General features: G+C 38.1%; 1 pseudogene across 1 annotated transcript; it reads left to right on the top strand.

Annotated features, from left to right (window-relative positions):
- Positions 1–3,145: 3,145 nt before the first annotated feature.
- LOC308421379 (pre-mRNA-splicing regulator WTAP-like) lies at positions 3,146–3,860 on the top strand (annotated as a pseudogene). The gene is made up of 2 exons: positions 3,146–3,582; positions 3,801–3,860. The product of its transcript is annotated as a pre-mRNA-splicing regulator WTAP-like (transcript).
- The last annotated feature ends 14,937 nt before the right edge of the window (positions 3,861–18,797 follow it).

The raw sequence follows: 18,797 nt of genomic DNA on the forward strand, positions 1-18,797 counted from the left end.
AATCAGGCTCAGAGCAGAAATTGACCAAATAGAAGCAAGAGGAATCATTCAAAGAATCAACAAAACCAAGAGCTGGGTCTTTGAGAAAATTAACAAGATTGATAAACCCTTAGCCTGAATAACTACAGGGCAAAGAGGGAGTATATAAATTAGCAAAAACAAATGAAAGTGGAGACATAACAACTGAAAATGAGGAAATGCAAGAAATTATCAGATCCTACTACAAAAACCTATACTCAACAAAGCTGGAAAATCTGGAGGAAATGGATTAATTCCTAGAACGATACCAGGTACTAAGGTTAAACCAGGATCAGGTAAAACATCTAAAGAATCCTATAACACCTAAAGAAATAGAAGCAGTCATCAAAAGCCTCCCAACCAAAAAAAAAAAAAAAAAAAAAACTCAGATCTAGATAGGTTCAGGTGCAGAATATTATCAGACATTTATTGACAACCTAATACCAATACTGTCCAAACTATTCCACAAAATAGACCCAGATGGAACACTACCTCTTTTTTCGCGGCCACAATAACCCTCATTCCTAAACCACACAAACACCCTACAAGGAAAGACAATTTCAGACCAATCCCACTTATGAACATTGATGCAAAAATACTCAACAAAATCCCTGCAAACTGAATCGAAGAACACATCAAAATGATCATTCTCCATGATCAAGTAGGTTTCATCCCTGGGATGCAGGGATGTTTAATATACAGAAAATCCTCCAACATAATCCACCATATAAACAAACTCAAAGAAACCACATGGTCATCTCACTATATGCTGAGAAAGCATTTGACAAAATTCAACACCCCTTCATGTTCAAAGTCTATTAGAAGAGAAAGTAGGCACATAGGCACAGGAAAAAATTTCCTGAAACAATGGCTGGTGCTCTATTGTCAAATATCAACAAATGGGACTTAATGAGATTGCAAAGTTTCTGTAAGGCTAAGGACACTGTCAAGAAAACAAAATGGCAGCCAACAGATTTGGAAAAGATCTTTACCAACCCCACATCTGACAGAGGCCTAATATCCAAGGTATACAAAGAACTCAAGAAGCTAGACCCCAGAGAATCAAACAACCCTATTAAAAATGGGGTACAGAGCTAAACAAAAAGTTCTCAATAGAGGAATATCGGATGGTGGAGAAGCATCTAAGAAAGTGCTCGACATCCTTAGCCATCAGGGAACTGCAAATCAAAACAACCCTGAGATTCCACCCCACATCAGTCAGAATGGCTAAGTTCAAAAATTCAGATTACAACAGATGCTGGCAAGGATGCAGAGAACGAGGAACACTTCTCCACTGTTGGTTGAGTTGTAAACTGGTATAACCACTCTGGAAATCAGTCTGGCGATTCCTCAGAAAATCGGACATAAACCTGAAGATCCAGCTATTCCACTTCTGGTCATATACCCCAGAGACGCTCCAACATACAACAAAGACACATGCACCACAATGTTCATAGCAGCTCTATTTATAATAGCCAGAAGCTGGAAAGAACCCAGATGTCTTTCAGTAGATGAATGGATACAAAAAGTGTGATATATTTACACTCAGCTATCAGAAACAATGACTTTATGAAATTCTTAAGAAAATGGATGCATTTACAGAATATCATCCTGAGTGAGATAACCCAGTCACAAAAGAACAGACATAATATGCAGTCACTGATAATTGGATACTAACCCCAGAAAGCTCTGTACTCCCCAAAAGCAACTTAGAGACTATATGAAGTTCAAGAAAAACAAAGGCCAAAAAGAAAAAAGAAAAAGAAAGAAAAACCATTATGCTTACTCTTTACACACCAAGAAAACTTTGACTATTTCCAGGTTACATCTTGTTTCACATGTACTTTATGCTCATTGTAACTAGTAAGATTTTAATGCACACTGTCAAACATTTAAAAAAAATCAAGTACTGACAAAAAAGTATTCATATACTATAATGCAAAACTGCTTTTAAAATCTGTACATTTATCTCTGTTTTTTAAAATAAAGTTGTTCAATTAAAAGAAAAAAAAAGGCACATACCCTGCCCAGATGGTAGTTCTCCATTACATCAAGTCCTCTTATTCATGGTTGTTGTATTATCGTACATTGGGTCAACACAAACAAGTATTTATTAAGCCCCAAACATAGAGTCCAAAAATAACAGTTCACCTAATGTCCAACTTGGTGTTTATTGGAGTTACTTATAAAGCATGAGTGAGGGAATCTCACAGATACATAGACGAACCCAACACAGCTGATTCACTACAGAATCCCACTATAACATGGATGACAGTCTCATGGGGGCTGCATTCCTAAGTCTCTCTTTCAGAGAACTATCTACTTCTACACACAATGCACTGGTTAAGATAATTTACTGCTAGAGAATGGCAATGACAAGTAATAGCTTGAATCTCAGATGGATTTCTTTTTTTGATGAAACACAATGACTAAAAGCAACTTGTAGGAAAATAATGTTTCATTTTGTCTTAATGTTTCAGGGAGAATGTGGGAGAGGATTGAAAGACTGTAACTGAGGCAAAGCTATGGATTCTCAAAGATCACCCCTGATTATATTATTTGTCTTGAAGGTTCTACCTCCTAAATGATTTACAACTGCTTTAAATAGAGTTGCTATTCTATCACCAAATGTCTATGGACAATTTCTTATTCAAGCTACCACATTTAAGTCTTTCACCTCCATAGGCCCATTGAAATATTATAGTGCAAAATGCATTGAGTTCCTCTTCAAATTTTTCCATAGACTTTCAAAACTCTACACTGTTATAAAGTTCATATCCTCTGTGGAGAGTCTGAACTATAACTCTATGTAAAAAATTTTAAAAATTAAATTGTAGGCCCTTCTCTCTGCCTGCTTCCCTCCGCAACCCGGCTGAGCTTGCAGAGCCCCCACGGGCAGATGCGGGAGGCGCATCTCGGGTGAGTGGGCCATGGGTGTGGTGAGCCACGGGCAGGGTGGGCCACGGGCAGGGTATCGGCTGCACCCTCGGGGGCCTGGTTTCCTCCCTCAGCACCATTTTGTGGCTGTGAGACCCCCAAATAAAGGCCATCGCAGGATCTGAGGCGGGAAGAGCGTGGTGGGGGGGGGTGAGAGGGGGTGGCGGCCTCAAGCTGGGAAGGGTACCAGATGACCAATGAAGAACCTCTTCCTAAAAAGATCCGAGTGAGCGAAACAGACTTCAGTGTTTTGGCACGGGATGAGTTAATTCTAAGATGGAAACAATATAAAGCATATGTTTAAGCTTTGGAAAGTACACAGATCTTAATGCAAATGATGTGACTGGCTTAAGGGAATCTGAAGAAAAACTAAAACAGCAACAGCAGGAGTCTGCACGCAGGGAGAGCGTTCTTGCATGTGGCTAGCAACCAAGGAGCAGGAGATGCAACAGTGTGCTACTCAAATTCAGTACCTCCAGCAAGTTCAGCGCCCAGTTGGCCCAACTGAGATCAACAATGGTAGACCGACTTGTTTTTCCTAAAAATGAAAGATGAACTGTAACAGACTAAAGACAAACTGAAACAAGCCCAAAATGAACTGAGTGCCTGGAAGTTTACGCCTGATAGGTAAACAAATCATACTCCCCAGTCAAGACTTCCCTGACAGTCCCACCTCGAGAAAGCTGTGGTGGGGCAGCCAAGTACTCGTTTCCACACCAAGACTCAGACATTTTGAGCCAAAAAAGCCACATTCTTATACTGTCCAGCTTGTAATGGTTAATGTAAAACTATCCAGATGAATCTTGTGTTTCAGCTTCTTTCTCTTCCCCTCCCCCTTGCTTCAGAGGTCTGATGCCGTTGACTATTCTGAAGAAGAGGCCAACTCCGAAAAATTCCCCTTCTAGGACATGTAGACACTTGAGAAATGTTTCTCTTTGAAGAAAATAGAGGGAAAAACAGAAGTCTTAAGTCTGTGGCACACTGTGTCTTCAGACAGTTCAGAGGATTGAAAACCTAGAGGTTTTAAATCATGAATTGAAAATGTAAAATTCCAGTAAGGTGTAAAAACGGAATATGCATCGCTCTTAACCGTGAGCACAGTGACATAGAGACACTCACTGTACATCAGTTAGGCCAAAAAGACTGGGGACTTCCTGACTGTTGAACTACTGGGTCAAAACTCAAATGAGGTGAATTTTGCCTTTAAAGGACTTACTTGCTAAGAACCAACTTCTTATAGCCATGAGACAATTACGTCATAGCTACCAGTACAAGTAGTGCATATATTACTCCTTAGCTCTGAGCTCTATATTACATAATGGAGCCTTAAATCTATGTGTTTTTTTATCAATGGTTTGTTTATTTATTTTTATTTATTTATTTATTTTTTGAATGGTTGTAGAAACTGTAGATAACCATAACTAAGGAATGTACAAACGTGAAGGTGTGGTCTTACACTTCAGGTTTAAACTGTTTGAAGGATTAGAAGCATTCATTTCACAACTAGATTGTACATGGTACTTGGCTGTGCTGAGACCCCTGTTATTCAGTAAACCCTCATCTCATCGGCAGGCGCCTGTTAAACAGCGTTGTCGTTGGTGTTAAATGGGGGAATTTGTTCATTGTATTGGGGGCCTTTTGTATCGAATTCTTGATAATAAATTAAATGTGCCTGGAAATAGTTGGGCTTTTTTTCAAAGAATGCTCTGATAATTTTGTTGTACTCAATATGTTACTTTGGGGGCCTTGGAGAGCAGATCAAACACTTTGGAAAAATTATTCTGTGCTCTTCAAAGTGAAGGAAAAGGCTGTCTCGCTTAAAAGACTATTCCAGATGGTATAAAAGACAAGGAGACTTGGCATTTGGCCCCAGGATATTGCAGTAGTACATTATGTGGGACAGTTTCACATGGTACCTGCCAGAAGATTGGGAAATAATGTGTTGGAACTCTGGGCTGGTCCAAGTGAGATGTTCTGTCAATTGAAAAATGTGTAGTGATCATTTTTAGCAAATGTATTTGCTCATTTAGACAAATGAGGCTTTATATTCTTCATGGTTCCATCCAATCCTGGAGGTGAATTTTTTGTCTATAAGTCACCAGTTTGAATTTTCCCTAGATGATAATATATTCTGAGATGAGTAGAAGATAAATGTTCCAACATGCCCCATGTTTAAGTGCAGTTTTAACACGACTTAAAGTGTTAAAACCTAAGTCACCTAAGAGTGACTTAGGTTCGCTCTTAATCATTCCAGTCAATTCCAAATGGGAAAAAGTTAATGGCGAAGTGTGGAATGCTTATCCAGGAGAACCAAGAGCTTGGAAGGCAGCTGTCCCAGGGCTGTACTCACAGCTTGAAGCAGAATTGGCTTTACAGAAGAAATATAGCGAGGAGCTTAAAAGCAGTCAGGATGAACTGAATGACTTCATCATTCAACTTGACAAAGAAGTAGAGGGTATCTTTAGATAGTAGTTTCAGCGTTAAATACAGTTTTTCCACCATACATCTGTGCATTCATCTTTAGGTGACTGAATGTTTAAGAAATCTGTGTGCATAGTTACTAAGTTTTTATGAACTGTTGTGTCCTGTTAATGCGTATTGCCCTGTGACTCTAGTATATCTCACCTGTACTGACCAAACCTAAATAAAAATTTTATTACAGAAAAAAATTAAATTGTATGTCTTTAACATGATTTATATTATTTTAAAGGAGAATAGGAGCATGGTGAGGAAATACTGGGACAAACAGGGCTAAAACTCAGTGAAATAAATTCCAAATACTGTAGCTCCACGTCTACTTTCAACTGGGTTAGATGGCCCTTTGTTCAAGATTTGCTGCTTACAACATGCATCTTTGAAGTAAGCTCATTGCACTCCCTGCTTGGGTCAAGGGGTCGAATGCCCCACGTCCCGCCGGCAGGAATAGGCGTGCAACAACAGGATTCTTCTGCAAACAACCTTTATTGTACAATACTCTGAGCAGGGGATCTCCACGTGGGAGAGAAATGCATTGCTTATATATGCCCAGGAGACTCGTGTCGCTACCTGATTGGTGCGCCCTCCAGTAACTCATTAGTATGCCCTGAGGGCGGGCTATGATGTATGTGGTGCATGCGCTCTAAGTCTCTTGGCTGGGCAACAGCTCTGTTTGCTGAGTCCTCAGCGGGAAGCCGGCACCATGTTTGGGTGCGGCACAAACGGCTCTCTACATCAAGGCCTCCTTGAAAGATGTCTTATGGCTCTGACAACTTCACCAATCAGTCTTCAAATTCACAGCTAACATGAAATCGTTTCTCACAGTCTTCTGTCCTCTTCCTCACCAACATTCTCCCTGGCTCATCATATTTATAATAGATATATAGGAATAATCTATGACCCAAAGTAACTAAGACACCAAAAAATTTCCGAGACCCTATCCTACACTCTTCTACTAGTGAGTATAAACTCTCTATTTCCATTATCGTAGACTTAGCTACCTTTGTTTTGTTCTGCTGATGTATCCCCATGGCTGCTATTACTATGTTACCCCAGGACAGCAATCATGCTATGTACTCCAGTATTCCTATGCTTAAAGAGAAGCCTTTTCTTGTCAAGATTTGATCAGTTGAGTAATGTTTCTAAATATTAATTAGGGACTTTAATTCCTAAGTATTAGCATTAGTTTGAGACAAAGTTTTTGTTGTTACTGCTTTGTTTTATTTCTTTATTATTTTATTTATTTACACTTTAAATGTTGTCCCCTTCCAGGTGTTGCTTCAGCAAACCCTAATCCCATACTCCTTCGCCACTGCCTCTATGAGGGTGTTCCCTCATCTGCCGTCTCAATTTCTGCCACACCGGTTTAACATCCCCTTTTTTGGGGGTATCAAGAATCTACATGACCAAGGGCCTCCCTTCCCACTGATTCCAGATAAGGCAATTTTCTGCTACATGCCATGCGTCCCTACATGTATACTCTTCGGTTGGTGGTTTAGTCCCTGAGATCCCTTGGTCTTTAAATTATTGGTCTGCCACATTAAGATACTGATTATTCTAAGAAACTAAATATTGCAGCCTGGAAAAAGGACTCAGAGTCTCCCTTCATATCTTTATATGACACAGTTAATAAGCCTTGTCATAGGACCAACAAGATGACTCAATGAGTAACAGTGTTTACCAAAAAAAAAGGGGTTGAGTTTAAATATCAGAGCATCAAGTGATTCTCTGACTTCCACTTGTGCATTTTATCAAATACATTGTACACACACACACACACACACACACACATACATGCACACACACATATACACACAGAGAGAGACTATGCTATTCTCACCCTGTAGTTCTTCCCCTAACAAAATGCAAAATAATACAGAATCATTTATAGGGTGTGATGGCTGCCTTTATAGCAACTTGACATACGCTAGAATCATTGGGAAAGAGTGACTTTCAATTGCAGAAGTACCTCTATGAAACTGGCATTTAGGCAAATCTTTAGTGAATTTCCTCAATATATATATGGGTTTCTCCTGACAATCTAGAAAATATAGAAGTTAGATGTCCCCACTGTTCATAAAATTTTGTTGAAGACACTCTGCCCTCATTTGCTTCTTGATGTCGCTCCTTTACCATGTTTTTTAAGGTGCTTTATTCCATAATTCTTTATTTTAGCCTGTCTCTTGATAATCACTTGATAATATTCTATAGGTTTAAAGGGAAACTTCTCTTTCTCTTCAAGGCCCCACCATATTATCTTTGCTATGATACACTGTTCTTACTATTCTTTATTGTTGGGGCATTGTCTTGGCTCTTAGCTAAGACTCCTGGTATGGATTTTCCTAAAAGCCTCCCGGAGATATAAAATTAAGATATCCTTATTGTTTACAGAATTTCTCTAAGAACTCTCCTTCCCCATCCTTCTCTCCTTCAAGTTCCTCCACTAGACTATGTCTTCTATTACTATTCTTTCTGCAGGGTGAGTTTGTACTGAACTGGTCACTGTTTGTCACCATAGCTGCCTCACTTGTTACAGTTAAACGTTTCATATGCAGCTAGAGAGGTATTTTATTTGTTGGGAGCACTGGTTGCTCTTCCAGAGAATCTGGATTCAATTCTGAACATCAACATGATAACTCACCAATTATCAATTACTCCAATTTCAGGGAAGTTGATGCCCTCTGCTGGCCTCTGTGTTGAAACAGTAATTTAGGTAACTTTCCCCTTCTGCCATAATATAAATAAATAATTCTTGAAAAGCTTCATGTGTAATATACTTATGGACTCAGTGTTAGATACTGTTGCACATTATGATGATTTGTATATGCTTATCTTAGGGAGTGGCACTATTAGGAGTTGTGGCCTTGATGGAGAAGGTGTGTCACTGTGGATGTGGGCTTAAGACACTCACCCTAGATATCTGGAAGTCAGCCTTCCACTAGAAGCTTTCAGATGAAGATGTAGAACTCTCAGTTTTTCCTGTACCATGCCAGCCTTGACAAATCCATATTTCTGCCTTGATGACATTGGACTGAACCTCTGAACTTGTAATTAAATGTTGTCTTTGTAAGATTTGCCTTGGTCATTGTGTATGTTCACAGCAGTAAAACCCTAACTAAGCCACACACCAACATCATAATGGTGTATGCTATAATTGTACTCAGGAGTATTTGCCTAGCATGAATATAACCCTACTTAGGTTTGTTGCATAGCCCTACATAAACTGTGTGTGGTAGCATATTACTAAATTCCAACATTATGAAAAGGAGACAGGATCAGAGGTTTTATTCACCACTTGCTACACAGCAAGTTCAAAGACAACCTGTGATACATGAATTGTAAGGTTTGGTATCTTATCCCCGGGTGGGGTGAGTGAGGCAGGGACAGGAACAAGAGCAATACTCAAGTGATGGTCACCTAAAACAAGACAAGCAGCCTTTTGTGACTGCCTTGAGCCCGTGCTCTTTATATTTCCAAAAGAATTCTGCATATTCTCAAAGTAACCAGAATTTAGGAAGCTGACAAAAAGTCCAGCTCTGACCCTGTAATCACACAGCACCAGATTTCTCCCTTTCCCTTAGTCTGTTCTTCTTTGGGAGGCTGAAATAGCTTGAGTACCAGCAAATAATCTGGACAATGGACCAACTCCAAGAAATGAGATCTTCCCAACTCTTCCAGGACTATAAAACAGCACAACAGCCCTTTTCCCAGTGAGGTAGACCTTTCCTCAGAGCATTCTTATGTCATCTTCCCATATTGTTAAGAACACTCCTAATCCTGTGTCTTAGTGGCTAAAGGTGTTTTCCTCCTAAGTCCAAATTCCTAAGTTTTATCCCACGAACCCACATTGTACAGAAAAAAAATTCCTATGGTGATTCCAACATCACTCTGGGGCGTGCACACCCACATACATGGACACCCCACATACAGTGAACAAAAAAAGAAATTAAACAATGAAGTTATAAAAAAATCTTACCTAATACAACTCTTACCTAAAAGAGCAATCTCACGCAGTGTCCATATAGAATACCCATTTGAGCACCTAGCTCAACACTTGATGCGATCCCTTCTCTCTATATATGTAATTTAGTCCAGATAGTATCAGTGGCATTTATTTCAGGATATGTGAAAACTCACTTCATGGCTGGTGCTATAAAATAATGCTTAGCACATCCTCTTATTTAATATAAATATTGTAACCTATGTACAATAAAATTGTCTCTTAGCATCACATATTCATCATTTAAATTATCTGATGAAATTTTTAATTTAATTTCCAAACTATTAGAATTTGCAGTAAATATTATTTGATATTTCCCCAATTTATCTATATATAATGTCTCAAGTGAACTTTCTTTTTTTTTCATTTTTTTTAAATGACTTTATTTTATAAAACAAAGATAAATGTACAGATTTTAAACATTTTTTGCTTAAAATTATACAGTTTTGTCAGTACTGTTTTTTAAAATATTAAAATAATTTTTACATAAAACTCTGAATAGATTTTTTAGTCAGTACTTGATTTTTTCAAGGGCTTGACAGTATGCATTGAAAACCTACTAGTTACAATGAGCGTAAAGTACATGTAAAACAAAACGCAACATGGAAATAGTCAAAGTCTTCTTGTTTTGTAAATATATATATATATATATATATATATATATATATATATATATATATATATATATATATTGTTTTCTTTATTTCTTGGACTTCATACAGTCTGTGAGTTGTTTCTGGGGGGAGTGCAAGCCTCTGGGGTTAGCATCCCACTATCAGTGACTGCATATTATGTCTGTTCTTTTGTGACTGGGTTATCTCACTCAGGATGATATTCTCTAGATGCAGCCACTTTCTTAAGAATTTGGTTAAGTCATTGTTTCTAGTGGCTGAGTAGTATTCCATTGTGTAAATGTACCACAATTTTTGTATCCATTCATCTTCTGAAGGACATCTGGGTTCCTTCCAGCTTCTGGCTATTATAAATAGAGCTGCTATGAACATTGTGGTGCATATATCTTTGTTTTGTATTAAAGTGTCTCTGGGGTATATGCCCAGAAGTGGAATAGCTGGGTCTTCAGGTAGTACTATATCCAATTTTCTGAGGTATCGCCAGACTGATTTCCAGAGTGGTTGTATTAGTTTGCAACCCCACCAACAGTGGAGAAGTGTTCCTCTTTCTCCGCAGCCTCGCCAGCATCTGCTGTCATCTGAGTTTTGGATTTTGGCCAATCTGTCTGGTGTGAGGTGGAATCTCAGGGTTGTTTTGATTTGCATTTCCCTAATGGCTAAGGATGTCAAGCACTTCCTCAGATGTTTCTCGGCCATTCGGTGTTCCTCAACTTTTTTTTAGTTTTGTTTAGCTCTGTACCTTATTTTTTAATAGGGTTATTTGATTCTCTGGTGTCTAGCTTTTTGAGTTCCTTGTATACCTTGGATATTAGGCCTCTATCTGATGTGGTGTTGGTAAAGATCTTTTCCCATTCTGTTGGTTGCCATTTTGTTTTCTTGACAATTTCCTTAGTCTTACAGAAACTTTGCAATCTCATTAAGTCCTATTTGTTAATCTTTGACCTTAGAGCTTGAGCCATTGGTGTTTTGTTCAGGAAATTTTCTCCTGTGCCTATGTGTTCTAAGGTTTTCCCTATTTTCTCCTCTAATAGTTTCAGTGTATCTGGTTTAATGTGGAGATCCTTGATCCATTTACACTTAAGCTTAGTACAAGGAGATAAGAAAGGGTCTATTTTTATTCTTTTGCATGCTGAGTGCCAGTTGGACCAGCACCATTTGTTGAATAGGCTGTCCTTTTTCCATTGAATGTTTACTGCTCCTTTGTCAAAAATCAGGTGGCCATATACATGAGGGCTCATTTCTGGAACTTCTATTCTATTCCATTGATCCACATGCCTATTTCTGTACCAGTACCATGCAGTTTTTAACACAATTGCCTTGTAATATAGCTTGAGGTCAGGAATAGTGATTCCCGCAGATTTTTTTTGTTGTTGAGAATGGATTTCGCTATTCTATGTCTTTTGTTATTCCATATGAAATTGCACATTGATCTTTCCAATTCCTTAAAGAACTGGATTGGAATTTTGATGGGGATTGCATTGAATCTGTAGATTGCTTTTGGTAGGATGGCCATTTTTAAGATGTTGATCTTTCCAGTCCATGAGCATGGGAGATCTTTCCATTTTCTGAGATCTTCCACAATTTCTTTCTTTAGAGGTTTGAAGTTCTTGTCATACAGGTCCTTCACTTGCTTAGTTAGAGTCACACCAAGGTATTTCATAGTTTTTGCGATGATTGTGAAGGGTACCTTTTCTCTAATTTCTTTCTCCACATGTTTGTCCTTTGAGTATAGGAAGGCTACTGATTTGTTTGAGTTAATTTTGTATCCAGCCACTTTGCTGAACTTGTTTATCAGCTGTAGGAGTTCTCTGGTGGAATTTTTGGGGTCACTCAAGTACACTATCATGTCATCGGCAAAGAGTGATGTTTTTATCTCTTCCTTTCCGATTTGTATCCTCAAGGGAACTTTCTAAATAAACTATTTGGAAGGTTAGCCATTACATCCATGGAGTTCAGGAATTATTTCACTTCCTGTATAGATGAGGAGGCAGTAAGGAGGCAGTAGGGGATGTGACTTCAAGAAGCATGTTATAACATTCTCTGCCATTTTTCCCCCATGCTATAAGAGGTGAAGGTCTGTGGAAATGTCAGGGCTAGTGCAAGTTACTGTGAGATCTTTGTGATCTTCACACACTTCTCTCACAATGAAGTTCAGATGCTTTTTAGAATCAAAGACAGCCTCCTTCTGCATATGTGAACTGATTGCTTTGTTTTGTTTATCCTGAAGATAGTTGATAACCCAAAAGCTAGAAAATGGGCTAGATCATTTACACTGTTGACCTCCAGCCCATTAGCTAATCTTTTGTCTAAATCTGGATATTTCATATCAGCACACATATGAGAAGAAAAGGAATGTGAGTGTGGCTGAGCTGGGGTGCTGTAGGTATAGTGCTTGCTGCACCAATGGGAGAACTTTAGTTTGCTATCTAGATAGTCAGTTGAATATCAGAAGGGTATCATAATCTTGTTATTCCATCACTGATATTACTAAACCTGTGGGACACAGCCTGTACCCAAAGCCAGCATAAGCATTCCCATCATTAATAAGCTAATTAAACTAACCAAATTAGTATTTGAGGCAAAAAAATGTAGGATTGTCCAATTTGGTCAGTTTGGAAGAAGGACACAGAAATCCACCACTCCCAGCTTCTTGTCCAATTTGGAGTCCTGAATAGAGTTTAAAGTTTAATGCAAGCCCATCACTGAGCCATGACTGTCTGGGGTAAAGTCTCATTTGCTATGGTAGTCTAACAGTTTGATAGAACTGTCAGTTATTCTCTCTTTTGCAAAGATAAGCTCCCCTCAGGTGAATGAATACCCTTTTTTTTTCTCCAAGTTTAAAGTGCAGTAAAAATTCTCATTTATTTGGAGACCATCGTTTCATTGTCTAGAAATCAGACAAAATTGTTTCTTTAGAATGTCTTCATTTCCTCCTGGACAGTTATACTCAGATTGTGGAGACAGTTTAGTTGGATCCCCAGGACTCAGTGGCTAATCTGTCTAACCTACTGGGTGAACTTAAGACTGAGGAAGATTCAATTTTATAAACCAAGGTGAATAACTTATGAGAAACAAGCTTTGAAGTTGACATCACATATGTGTGTTGACACAGACATAGATATGGATACACACACACACACACACACACACACACTCACTCACACACACAGACAAAGACAGAGAGAGAAGGAGACAGAGAGACGGAGGCAGATACTTTAAAATAAAGAAACTCAAGATTAAATAAGCAAACCAGAAATTATGTAAATTCATTTTCAAATCAATGTTACATGTAGGTGGAAACTGAAAGAGTTTGTCCTTCAATTTTATACTTCAATATAACTTAAAAGCAGAGCCTTATGCCAGCATCGAAGACAGATGAAAATACTCACAGCCAGCCCAGGGACTCAAATGGAAGAGTTAAGGGAAGGAATGAAGTTGCTGAAGGGGATTGCAACTTCATTGAAAGAAGAATATGAGCTCACTGAATCAACAAAATCACCTCCTTAGGGCTTCCAGGGACTAAACCACCAACAAAAGAGGATACCTAGGTATACTCTTTCTATGTTCCTTGCTACATATGTAGCAGTGGATTTCTTACCTGGCATGGGGGGGGGGGCTCTTGTGCTATGTAAGCTTATGGCCCCAGCAAAGGTGGATGCTTGAGTGAGATGAGAGTAGGTGGGTGGGTGGGGGAGCACCCTCTTGGAGGCAAAGGAGAGAAGGGATGGGATGGAGGTTGCCAAGGGGATACCAGAAATGGGAACAATATTTGAAATGTAAATAAAATAATCAAGTTTAAAAAAAGAAATTTAAATAAAATTGCTTGCAATTTTAAAAACCATAAATAAATAAATAAATAAATAAATAAATAAATAAATAAATAAATAAATAAATACAGAGCTTTAGGTCTGCTAGCAACACACCCTCTCCCACCCAGGGCTTTTCTGTTACCTTCAGTGTCTCTCTTTCTCCAACAAAAATGCTGTTTTCAGGAAATGGACATTTGCAATACATTGTGTTCCTGTAACTCATCCATGTAAGTCAGAGGCAACCTCATTATAAGGACATATAGCTACCTTCTTATTAAGCACATGAAATGGGTCATTCCCCTTCTCCTAAAACACTATTTTGTCCTGAGAGATTAATATCTTTTAGAAGTTCTGGCTTACAGATTGTTGTGTTAAAATTTGCTAATAAATTTCTTGCCCAGAAGGAAAATTTTAAATATCACCTTTATCTTGAATCTCAGCCATCATCTGTAAAAGTAAATAATTGGAAATACTTGATTCTTTCAAATAAAGTTCTCTCCATATGGTCCCATCCCTAGGTATATGTTATTTGGAACCATTCATGTGAAGAACTACATCATGAAAAGGGACCATTAAAAATGGCGCCCTCCACAGACACGCCATCATGAAGATGACATTTACATGAATAATCTATGTATTTTTCTTTATTTCTACAAAGGCAGAAATACTTCAAGATGTTAGCCCAGCAAAGACACCAACATTTATATAGCCTTTAGAGTAGCTATCCTTGAGTAAAATATTGAACCTTACACATCTGAGAGTAGTCATTTTTCTTGCTGCTAGCTTTTCATACAAATTTTTAGAAAAGTGCCTAACTTTTAATCATAATAACAAGTTCAGAATCATAAAAAAGCATTATAATTTGCCCAGAAAAAAAATAATGTAAGTGGTATCATTTGACAATTAATACCATATAGTTTTCTCATGACTAACTTATTTATCTTTACTATGTGCCAATAATAGGTTGTTTATGTACTTTATATTGTGTGTATATGTTATTTGTGTGTTGCGTGTTGTATGCAGGTGTTCATGAGTTACATATTATATATAATACATATGTAAATTATATATACATACATACACTCATATATGTATATGTATATCTATATTAGTCTTTACATATGGGTGTGCTTGTACATATGAGAACAAATATGTGGAAGTCAAAGACTGCCATTAGCTGTCATCCACATACATTCATTGTCCACTTTACGTTTTAAGTCATGGTCTCTCCCCAAAGTTTGAGGTCCCTGAATCAACAAAATTAGCTGGTCATGAAACCCCAGGGACATTCTTGTGTCTTCCTACTTTTCACACCACTGCCAGGGTCACAAGCACAGACTGTCATGCCTTGTTGTGGTAAATATTAGAAAAGGAAACACCAACCTTCACCGTCTCTGGCATCATAGAGCCACATTGGTATTTTCATCTCAGTTATCTGGAAATGGCAGACTCTCCGGTCTGGAGCTCTCAAAACCTGTCCACCAAAGTTCCCATGGCAGGTCACTGCTACAGCAGCCCTTTACATTGCAATTCTATGATAGGAATGGTGCATCCCACCACTGTAGCTTTCTCTTGAACTCATATGAGTCATGGCATGAAGGAAAACACCATGTACTAAACTCAAATCCAATTGATATTGGTAAAACTGCCCACCAAGATAAGACAAATTGTCCTATAATAATCCATCTCTTATCAGATATTCATAAATACCTGTAACTATTTAGAGCCCCACAAAGGTGTAACATTCTCCTCCATCTTGGCTTCTTCTCCATCCTCCCCTATCTCTCCAGTCTTTTTAAAACTCTCTCCCTGCATTACTTTTTCACTGTCCAATCACAAACCATGCCGTATCTCGTGACTGCCCTAACCAGCAAATCAACCACAGTTCCTACCTTTGAATGTGAGTGCTAAAGATCAAACAGAAACATCAAGCACGCATTCAAGGTAAACAGCTTAACAGCTGAACCACCACCCAGGTAACTACCAATACTCAGTTGATATTTTTTTCAATTTTATATCTTCAAATATGTATATTATGATATTCCCTGAAGAAAATCATATACACTATGTTTCTTTTGTAATTTTTATTAGTTCATAGAGAATTTTGTACAGTGTGTTAGCTCATATTCACACATTCCTCCTCAACCCTTCCACTGTTTCCACTCAGATCTACAACCATCTCTCTACCCACTGAATTTGCGTCATTTTTCTTCCTTTTAAAGAACACCATCTATTTCAATCTGTTCTAGTTTTGAAAATGTGACCTTCCGCAGGAGCACAGTGTATGTACCATTGGGCACACCACTGAAAAACAGTGAGCTTTCCTTTCTCAACAGCAATGATTGCCAATAGCTCTTCATTTGGGAAGGGAGCATTGTGCTCATCTGATGTAGGCATGCAGAGAGTTTATCAGGTTTGAAGTTAGTGAGATCTTGTGTGTGCTAATGTAAGTTCATATGTGCAACTGTCCTGCTATGTTTTGACAATTTTTGTAGTCTTATACTACCTTTAGTTCTTACAGTATTTCTATTCCCTTTTCTGTAAAGATTCCTGAGTGTTGGCAGAATGGAGTGAGATACTGTCCTATTTAAGCTTAAGTAGTGTTCTTTGTACTTTGAACAACTAAAGGTTTCTGTGCTACTTAACATATACTGAAGAAAGAAGCTCCTCCAATGAGTTTTGAAAGTTAATTAATCTATTTGAATAATAATAATTCAAGAGTAATTCCCTAATATTTTGCCTATTTAATAAAATAATAGTAATACATTCCATTATAAAGCACATGAACTGACTATCTGTAGTTTCTTTATCTGAAAATGGTGCTAGGCATATTTTTTTCTCTTGCTGAGTGTCTAAGAGTTTCTACTGCTCTGAAGAGACACCATAATCATGGCAATACTTATAAAGAAAAATATTTCATTAGGGCTGGCTTATAGTTTCAGAGGTCCCTTGTCATCCTGACAGGAAGCATGATGACCTGCAGACATATGTGCTACTAGAGAAGGAACAGCTGAGATTTCTACACTCAGATCAGCAGGCAGCAGTAAATGAATGTCACACTGTGCATAACTTGAGCTTCTGAGACCTCCAGGCTTAGCCTCCCACCCCCCAGTGATAGAACTTCTTCAACAAAGTCATATATATTGGATGATTTTTAGATTTAAGAAGAGACAAGGATATATAAATATATGATGTACATGTATATGACATATATGATGCATATGTTTATGATGTATATGTGTATGAATATGTATGTGTATATGATGTGTATGTATATATGGATATAACCAAGGTCTGCCCATTATGGACCCATTGTTGTTGCTTCAGCACAGAGGAGTGAGAGTGACGAGTGGATACTGCATGCAATTCCAATCTCTACCCTTTTTCAGGAGATAATTTTATCCTCCCTTTTCTAGAGAAAAGGGTGTGGGAACCCTCAGCATTTCGTTTCTCATGGATTAAATTTTCTGTGAGAAATCCCAGTTCCCTAGTTGCTTTGTTTTAACAATATAATAGTGAAATATATTGGTACCAGTGTCACTTTAGAATATCTCTATTCCTCTCAAGTACAGGAGTTACCCTATCAAAAATAAATAAAACCTCAAGGCTTAATAATTCTCACTATCAGCAAGTGTGGAAAGCAGCAAGACCTCTCATAAAAGTTGATGGGAATCTAAGCTTGTGTGAAATTTCTGGTGGGTAATTTGGCAATCCCTATTAAAAATCAAATCCACACAAACTTTTATCCAGAAACCTTATTACTAGGAATGCATTTTTCTATTTTTCCTTGTGGGATAATGCCCTCAAAATGTAAAAGAGATGCTCCTTACAGCACTGGGAGTAACTTCAAAAACTAGAAACTATTAAACTGTAAATTAATAGACTCTCAGAATTATGCTATATAACTATGCTGAAATACTAGTAAACTATATGACAGCCAACACAACAGCCTGTCTTAAATAAAGAGCTAACTTTTATAAGCAGAGATCAATGTGTTATGTGAGATCTTTTTTGTATAATCTCCTCTATTTTAGTGAATCTAGTTTAGGTCTTGGTTTTGGGGTTCATTTTAGACACTGAGACAGACTATCATATTGGTCAGAGGTTTTTTTTCTTGATTTGTGTGTGTGTGTGTTTGGAGAGTCATTAACACCATGGATATACAGAAGCACAATGGGACCACTGAGAAAATTTCAGGCCCATGTGGTAGACTGATGGTGATGCTGCTAGTGTTGGGTGATTTTTTAGAGGTCTCACAAGGAGGGGTGTTCTATGCTACATGATTGGCAAACCTGAGCTTCCAGTTAGGCTGTGCCTGAATCAAGGTGAGTAGAGCAAAAATATACATAGTAAATAGTTGACTAGAGAAAAGATGATGTTTCCAAGGGTTAGATAGCTTCTATGTCATCATTGCTTCTTGTGGTGAAAGAATTCAGTTTGGGAAGTTTCTGCTCTGAGTGAAAGGGGGTATCCTGATCAGGATTAATCACTGTCACTGATAGGTCTTTCATCAAAATGAGAAAACACATTTTTACAGAGTTTGGCCTTGAACTTCAAGAATATTTAACTTTAAAACAAAGTACTATTAGTTTTCTAACACTTGATCACAAATGGGACTCAGAAACTAATTGTAACTTTTCTTTTTTATTGGCTATTTTATTTTTTACATTTTAAATGTTGTCTCTCTACCTTATTTACCCTCTGCCAATCCCCCATCCCATCTCCCCTCTCCTCTTTGCCTCTATGAGGGTGCTCCCCCACCCACTTACCTACTCCCACATCATTGCTCTAGCATCCCTCCATGCTGAGCCATCAAGCCTCCACAGGACTAAGTGCCTCCTCTCCCACTGATGCCAGGTAAGGCCATTCCCTGCTTCATACATAGCTGGAGCCATGAAGCCCTCCATGTATACTATTTGATTGATG

Source organism: Micromys minutus (assembly GCF_963924665.1).
Source record: "Micromys minutus genome assembly, chromosome: 6".
Taxonomy (NCBI): Eukaryota; Metazoa; Chordata; class Mammalia; order Rodentia; family Muridae; genus Micromys; species Micromys minutus.